Source organism: Rattus norvegicus, chromosome 4 (genome assembly GCF_036323735.1).
Source record: "Rattus norvegicus strain BN/NHsdMcwi chromosome 4, GRCr8, whole genome shotgun sequence".
Lineage (NCBI taxonomy): Eukaryota > Metazoa > Chordata > Mammalia > Rodentia > Muridae > Rattus > Rattus norvegicus.
Window position 1 is genome coordinate 161,726,299 of NC_086022.1, and position 8,857 is coordinate 161,735,155.

An 8,857-nucleotide genomic window follows, 5' to 3' on the forward strand; every position below is an offset into this window, starting at 1 on the left:
ATCCCTGCATGCCTGGGATGAAGCCTACTTGATCATGGTGGATGATTGTTTTGATGTGCTCTTGAATTCGGTTTGCCAGAATTTTATTGAGTATTTTTGCGTCGATATTCATAAGGGAAATTGGTCTGAAGTTCTCTTTCTTTGTTGTGTCTTTGTGTGGTTTAGGTATAAGAGTAATTGTGGCTTCGTAGAAGGAGTTCGGTAGGGCTCCGTCTGTTTCAATTTTGTGGAATAGTTTGGATAATATTGGTATGAGGTCTTCTATGAAGGTTTGATAGAATTCTGCACTAAACCCGTCTGGACCTGGGCTCTTTTTGGTTGGGAGACCTTTAATGACTGCTTCTATTTCCTTAGGAGTTATGGGGTTGTTTAACTGGTTTATCTGTTCCTGATTTAACTTCGATACCTGGTATCTGTCTAGGAAATTGTCCATTTCCTGAAGATTTTCAAATTTTGTTGAATATAGGTTTTTATAGTAAGATCTGATGATTTTTTGAATTTCCTCTGACTCTGTAGTTATGTCTCCCTTTTCATTTCTGATTTTGTTAATTTGGACGCACTCTCTGTGTCCTCTCGTTAGTCTGGCTAAGGGTTTATCTATCTTGTTGATTTTCTCAAAGAACCAACTTTTGGTTCTGTTGATTATTTCTATATTCCTTTTTGTTTCTACTTGGTTGATTTCAGCTCTGAGTTTGATTATTTCCTGCCTTCTACTCCTCCTGGGTGTATTTGCTTCTTTTTGTTCTAGAGCTTTTAGGTGTGCTGTCAAGCTGCTGACATATGCTCTTTCCTGTTTCTTTCTGCAGGCACTCAGCGCTATGAGTTTTCCTCTTAGCACAGCTTTCATTGAGTCCCATAAGTTTGAGTATGTTGTATCTTCATTTTCATTAAATTCTAAAAAGTTTTTAATTTCTTTCTTTATTTCTTCCTTGATCAGGTTATCATTGAGTAGAGCATTGTTCAATTTCCACGTATATGTGGGCATTCTTCCTTTATTGTTATTGAAGACCAGTTTTAGGCCGTGGTGGTCCGATAGCACGCATGGGATTATTTCTATCTTTCTGTACCTGTTGAGGCCCGTTTTTTGACCAATTATATGGTCAATTTTGGAGAAAGTACCATGAGGAGCTGAGAAGAAGGTATATCCTTTTGCTTTAGGATAGAATGTTCTATAAATATCCGTTAAGTCCATTTGGCTCATGACTTCTCTTAGTCTGTCGACATCACTGTTTAATTTCTGTTTCCATGATCTGTCCATTGATGAGAGTAGGGTGTTGAAATCTCCCACTATTATTGTGTGAGGTGCAATGTGTGTTTTGAGCTTTAGTAAGGTTTCTTTTACGTATGTAGGTGCCCTTGTATTTGGGGCATAGATATTTAGGATTGAGAGTTCATCTTGGTGGATTTTTCCTTTGATGAATATGAAGTGTCCTTCCTTATCTTTTTTGATGACTTTTAGTTGGAAATTGATTTTATTTGATATTAGAATGGCTACTCCAGCTTGCTTCTTCTGACCATTTGCTTGGAAAGTTGTTTTCCAGCCTTTCACTCTGAGGTAGTGTCTGTCTTTGTCTCTGAGGTGTGTTTCCTGTAGGCAGCAGAATGCAGGGTCCTCGTTGCGTATCCAGTTTGTTAATCTATGTCTTTTTATTGGGGAGTTGAGGCCATTGATATTGAGAGATATTAAGGAATAGTGATTATTGTTTCCCTTTATATTCATATTTGGATGTGAGGTTATGTTTGTGTGCTTTCATTCTCTTTGTTTTGTTGCCAAGACGATTAGTTTCTTGCTTCTTCTAGGGTATAGCTTGCCTCCTTATGTTGGGCTTTACCATTTATTATCCTTTGTAGTGCTGGATTTGTAGAAAGATATTGTGTAAATTTGGTTTTGTCATGGAATATCTTGGTTTCTCCATCAATGTTAATTGAGAGTTTTGTTGGATACAGTAACCTGGGCTGGCATTTGTGTTCTCTTAGGGTCTGTATGACATCAGTCCAGGATCTTCTGGCCTTCATAGTTTCTGGCGAGAAGTCTGGTGTGATTCTGATAGGTCTCCCTTTATATGTTACTTGACCTTTTTCCCTTACTGCTTTTAATATTCTTTCTTTATTTTGTGCGTTTGGTGTTTTGACAATTATGTGACGGGAGGTGTTTCTTTTCTGGTCCAATCTATTTGGAGTTCTGTAGGCTTCTTGTATGTCTATGGGTATCTCTTTTTTTAGGTTAGGGAAGTTTTCTTCTATGATTTTGTTGAAGATATTTACTGGTCCTTTGAGCTGGGAGTCTTCACTCTCTTCTATACCTATTATCCTTAGGTTTGATCTTCTCATTGAGTCCTGGATTTCCTGTATGTTTTGGACCAGTAGCTTTTTCCGCTTTACATTATCTTTGACAGTTGAGTCAATGATTTCTATGGAATCTTCTGCTCCTGAGATTCTCTCTTCCATCTCTTGTATTCTGTTGGTGAAGCTTGTATCTACAGCTCCTTGTCTCTTCTTTTGGTTTTCTATATCCAGGGTTATTTCCATGTGTTCTTTCTTGATTGCTTCTATTTCCATTTCTAATTCCTTCAACTGTTTGATTGTGTTTTCCTGGAATTCTTTCAGGGATTTTTGCGATTCCTCTCTGTAGGCTTCTACTTGTTTATTAATGTTTTCCTGTGTTTCCCTAAGTGTGTTCATGTCTTTCTTGAAGTCCTCCAGCATCATGATCAAATATGATTTTGAAACTAGATCTTGCTTTTCTGGTGTGTTTGGATATTCCATGTTTGTTTTGGTGGGAGAATTGGGCTCCGATGATGGCATGTAGTCTTGGTTTCTGTTGCTTGGGTTCCTGCGCTTGCCTCTCGCCATCAGATTATCTCTAGTGTTACTTTGTTCTGCTATTTCTGACAGTGGCTAGACTGTCCTATAAGCCTGTGTGTCAGGAGTGCTGTAGACCTGTTTTCCTCTCTTTCAGTCAGTTATGGGGACAGAGTGTTCTGCTTTCGGGCGTGTAGTTTTTCCTCTCTACAGGTCTTCAGCTGTTCCTGTGGGCCTGTGTCTTGAGTTCACCAGGCAGCTTTCTTGCAGCAGAAAATTTGGTCTTACCTGTGGTCCCGAGGCTCAGGTTCGCTCGTGGGGTGCTGCCCAGGGGCTCTCTGCAGCGGCAGCAACCAGGAAGACCTGTGCCGCCCCTTCCGGGAGCTTCAGTGCACCAGGGTTCCAGATGGTCTTTGGCTTTTTCCTCTGGCGTCCGAGATGTGTGTGCAGGGAGCAGTCTCTTCTGGTTTCCCAGGCTTGTCTGCCTCTCTGAAGGTTTAGCTCTCCCTCCCACGGGATTTGGGTGCAGAGAACTGTTTATCCGGTCTGTTTCCTTCAGGGTCCGGCGGTGTCTCAGGCAGGGGTCCTGCCGCTCCTGGGCCCTCCCCCATGGGAGCCCAGAGGCCTTATACAGTTTCCTCTTGGGCCAGGGATGTGGGCAGGGGTGAGCAGTGTTGGTGGTCTCTTCCGCTCTGCAGCCTCAGGAGTGCCCACCTGACCAGGCAGTTGGGTCTCTCTCTCACCGGGTCTGGGAGCAGAGAGCGGCTGCGGGCTGGGATCCGCGGGTGTGGGACTTCCGGTAAACACAGAACGTGCCCGGTCCTAGAGAAATTCTGCTTCCGTGTGTCCCAAGCTCACCAGGCAGCTTTCTTGCAGCAGAAAATTTGGTCTTACCTGTGGTCCCGAGGCTCAGGTTCGCTCGTGGCATGAAATGCTTTTTAAAAGGAAATTGGTACCATAGTTGAAAATGAATTCACTTGAAAAATGTGCAGTTACCTCTAATTGGTGAGAAAAGAATCATGAACCTAAAGAAAAAGTAGAAATAAGGTTTGGCAGTCATTCCACACACACAGATGTTAAAACTCACCGGTGATCATGTGTTCAGTCAACTAGAAGATTACAAAATCCGACCAAGGACCTGGAGAGATGAGACAGCTAAGTGGTTAAGTACACTGGCTGATCTTCCAGAGGACCTAGGTTCAATTCATAGCACTCATCTATAACTCCAATTCCAGGATGTCTGACACCTTCTTCTGGCCTCTTCAGATATTAGGCATGCATATGGTGCACATTTCAACATGTGGGCAAAACACCTACACATAAATAATAATTAAAACTTCTTCAACAGACAAAATATCAAAGTGTAGGACCACACCTCTATCACTTAGGATGGGTAAAATGGTTGCAACTACCACTTTGAAGATGTTCACGCAACATCTGTTTTCTGTTCCTGCTGGAAATACTTGAGGCTATGTCTGTATAAAGAAAACAAAAGATTAGTTCAAACCCCAGAAGCTAAATTTGCAGACATTGTGGTGCAGGGATCTCCTTGATGCTGATGAAGTCCTTTGGCTGCATCAAATGACATCAAATGGAATCATGGTGGGGACATGTCCAAGAGGGAAGGTTGGCATGGTGTTACATGAAGCCAGAGTCAGACTTGGATTTTCCTACTCCCATTTTGGATTCTTGTTTGAGCTAAACTAATGTCTTCCTCTGACAGTGTCTGGTACAGAAGAGATACCCCTAACTTAGGTGTTAGGATTGTCACTGCCGGGCTCAGTGGCAAACATCAAGAGAGAAAGCTAGGGACTAAGGCCTGTCCTTCCTTGAGATGAGCAGATGTTATTGGAGAAAATGAAGGATGTGCAGAGAACTCAGTAAGACCTTACAAGGGACTGTTGGAAGAGCAGGACACACCCACAGGGCTCTTGGACTTGGAGGAGGGAAATCTCTAAGTGACCAGGAGAAACGATTCGTCTTGATTCAAAAGAACCTGAGCCTTTTGAGATTTTTTTAAACCAGGGAAGCAAATGTGAGCCACTAAGTCAGTACCTGTGCCGTTCCCAAGTTACCACAGGATGGGATATCATGGTGTGTGAGGATACCTGGAGATGATGGCTGGTTAGTTTGACTCGAGAACTCACACATGGCCTTCCAGATGTGGATATAGAGGCAAGAAGGTAGCTGAGTGACCTGGAAGGCTCCAGATGTAGCCACCCCAGAAGCAAGAGGGATGAATCTGAGTATGTGCAAAGACCTTCTAGTCTTAAGGAGTTAAACCTGCCCAGGCCAAAGCTACAGAACTTGGAGATGTTTGAGATCTTTCACAGAGCTCAGAAAAATCTTAAGAGTGGATGGAGGCCGGTTGGGCGATGTTGTATGCCTTTAATCCCAGCACTTGGGAGGCAGGGGTAGGCAAATCTCTGAGAGAGAGGCCAGCCTGGTCTACAGAGGGATTTTCTCACCCACGAAAAAGAGGGTGGTGGTTAAGGGTAGAAGGGGCAAAAGATAAGCTTGAATTAGCCAGAGTCCTTAGGTTTCCTGGTTCCTGGACCTGTCTTTATTAGGGGTCAGCCAAATGACATCTATTCACTTGGATCGGTGCCTGTCTCTAGAGACATGGATGGTGTGACCCATTGGATCGATCAGTGGTCAGAAGCAAAGCCTTCAACATCCTTGCCGTATGGTGGTTATTGTCTATCTCTTAAGCATGCATTGCAAGATCCGAGGAAAGAGATGGCGAGTATTCCCTGTCCATCTGCCCCCAACCTGGGTCAAAGGAAACCCCAAGTACATTTATGTCTAATGCTTCAAGCCTCGCTTAGCTTCTAGGTTCATCTTGGCTTATAGATTTCTAGACTCTGGTATTCAGAACTGAGTCTCTATAACTAGACTACCAGAAGCAGAAGTCTTTTCTGATCTTACTGCTCTGCCCAGGTTAGAGTTTTTTTCTTTCCTCCCCCCACCACTTGATTATACAGACTTTGTGCCTCAGAACTCAAGGACTTGAGAATGGGGCTTGGGAATGGGGAGCCGGATGAGTGCCAGAGTCACAGGCTTCCCCATAACCAGCATGGGGTGACTCTGTAGCATAACAAAAAGAATAAAGAAAAAACAAGCAAGCAAATAAAATGGCTCACTCAACTGAATTATGGTGCCAGGGGGAGATTTCACGCGATTGAATTATCGACACTTCTTGTTCTCAGGGCAATCCCATATCAAACCAAATAAAGAGTAAACCTTGCATTCTTAGTCTTCGAGATGCTAGTTTTCTTTTGGTGAAATGGGAATTGCTCTGATGGCTTTCCTCTTGGCTGAAGGGGCCGGGACTTCAAGGAGATAGGGAGGTGCGAGCCTTTGAGCACCTCTTCCTCTGTTATCAAAGCATCTTTCGCCCCGGGCTCTTGAAACCTCTTTAAAGTAGCATCATATTTTCATCAACTAAAAATTGCCCAAGAGAGACGTTGTCATTACGCGCCCTCGGTGGGAAGCTGGCATCCACCCTCACATTCCTCTATGATCACAGAGTCTTGTTGGTCCAAAGAGACCACAAAGGGCATCATTCTTCTGCCTATCTATTGCCGTGTCTGGTAGAAAGCAAAGGCATCTTGGGGGCCTCCTCTCTCTGCTCGGGTCCAGGCAGGTTCCCTAAGCGTTGCCATCATCATCCCTGGTCCTTTAGCTAGCTTATTCTAGTTGCCAAGCTGACTTTCAACTAAAGCTACTGTCCACCGCTGACCCACTGAGAGGACTTCGTTCACTGCCCTACCCACTTGGCTGGTGAGCTAAATGGATAGGGCATGTCCAAAGTTCCTCGAGAAGAGGGGAGGGAAGAGGAGACCTGTGAAGGAAGGTGAGGATTCCCTCCACCTAGTCACTCACAGTTAAGGTCCATAGAGAGCGGGTACAGGCTGCATCTCTCCCCCAATGGAGGGGAGTCCTTCTCTTTGTCTCTAAAATGTAGTTGGACGTGAAGAGGACTTGGATCTGACTCTACCGCTGACTGACTACTTGACCTTGGGCAAATGTCTTAACCACCAAGAGCCTCAGTTTCCTTAGCTCCCAATTAGGGATAATGATACCCACCCTGCGAGGCTGCCGTGGTGCCCAGGGCTGACTGGATCATAACAGACTCTCAATAAATGGTCATTATAAGGACCATTAAATTGTCTTCCATAAATTCCACAAACAGCAATTGAACACACACTCTTTCTTTATTCATTTGTTCAAACATCCATCCGTCCATAAAACATTTACTACCATCATTGGGTTGTGCTCAACGGGGCTTTTATAAAGGAATTGAAAGCCTGGTTTCTGGGCTGGGGTGTAGGTCAGTGGGAAAGTGTTTATCTGACATACACGAGGCCTTGGGCTCCATCCCCAAGACTCCTGTGCTGAAGGAGGTACAAGTCAAATGGAGAATAGTAAAGCAAAGGGGAGTTGATGCATACAGTGGAGATGAAGCTTTATAACTCGAATGCTCTGAGAGTCAAGGGGCCTAAGCCAGAAAGGTGGGACACTCCACACCAAGCTCCTGAGGGACTTATTGAAGGGTCACCACACTGGGCTCGGATCTTCAAGTACATAAAGAGAGAGAGAGTCAAAGCTTTCTGCTGTGAAGCTAGGAAACCAAGGGTCTCTCACTTCCATGCGCTTTCCTCAAAGTCCTTGCCCAACTGTCTTCTTTTCTGTACATGGTCTCCCAACTGCATACACTCCAGGGGTCTGTAAACCTTGGATTATTCTCTGTGGGTGGCTTGAGTTTTAAAGTCGGGTGGTAAAATAGAAACCTATAAATGCAAGGCTCACATCGCCTGCCTTCAGACTGTCAAGACTCTGCAGGTAAAGGTGAAGGCAGAGGGCATCTTGAAGCCTGAAAAGAAGGTGTTCACTGGGGAAGGAGCAATGGTGGGCAAGACTCTGAGAGCTGGAAACAACAGGACTAAGGGGAAAGCTTTGAGGATAGTGGGTGAAGACCATGGGGCTGGAACATGTAGGCTTAGTAATTAAGTACCCATACAATCTCTACATGTTCAGGAAATTTAGTGCTAAAACAGCTTCTGGAAGCTGGATGTGGTGGTTCATACCTATCACACCAGTGCTCTGTGGGTTGAGGCAGGAGAGCCATCTTAAGTTTCTGGGAAGCCTGGGCTGTGTAAGAAACTTCAGGTCAGCCAGGGCTACAGCATGAACACAGTAACAGAACAATAAAGCAACAGCGACTTTATGTGGAGCCATGGGTTCTACTTAACAGCATAATGCATTAGCCAGTGTTCTAGTTTGCAGAGGTCAGAAAAGGGTGTTGCATACCCTGGAACTTGAGTTAAGGATAGTTGTGATTAAATTATATCTATAATTTAAAAAAGGGAGGAACCCAGAAAAGAGTAGTTATGAGTTCCCATGTGGGTGCTAGGAGCTGAACCTGGGAACTGAACCTGGATCCTCTGTAAGAGTGACAGGTGCTCCTAACTGCTGAACCAACTCTCCAGGCCCTCAGCTAGCTTTCTTATGTATCCCAGAGCCATCTGCCTAGGTATGGTGCTGCCCACAGTGGACTGGGCCCTCCCATACCAGCCATCAATCAAAACAATGCTCCACAGAGAGAACCACACGTCAATGTAATTGAAGCAATTCTTCACTTATCCCAGTGACTTCAGGATGTATCAGGTTGACAATAGAAACTAAGCTGGACAACTTCCCGTCACCCAGGCAATCAACTCAGAGAGAGGAGAGATTTGGGGTCACGGTTTCAGAGGTTCCATGACTGGTGAGGCAGCATAGCAAGTAGTTATATGTGACAGAAGAAACCTGCTCACCCTAGACAGAGTCAAGGAATGAAAGACAGGGGTTGGCCTGAAGGGTCCCACAGTCCTCCAAGGACACACCCCAATGACCTAAAATCCTTCTACCAGGCCTCACCTCTTAATGGTTCTGCCACCTCCTAAAATGCCTCCCTGGGGAGCCAAGCACCTAACATGCGGGAGCCATCCAGATACTGAGTACGGCAACTGTGACCTTGGGAAGGTCACGCAGCCTTTCCAAATGTCAGTTT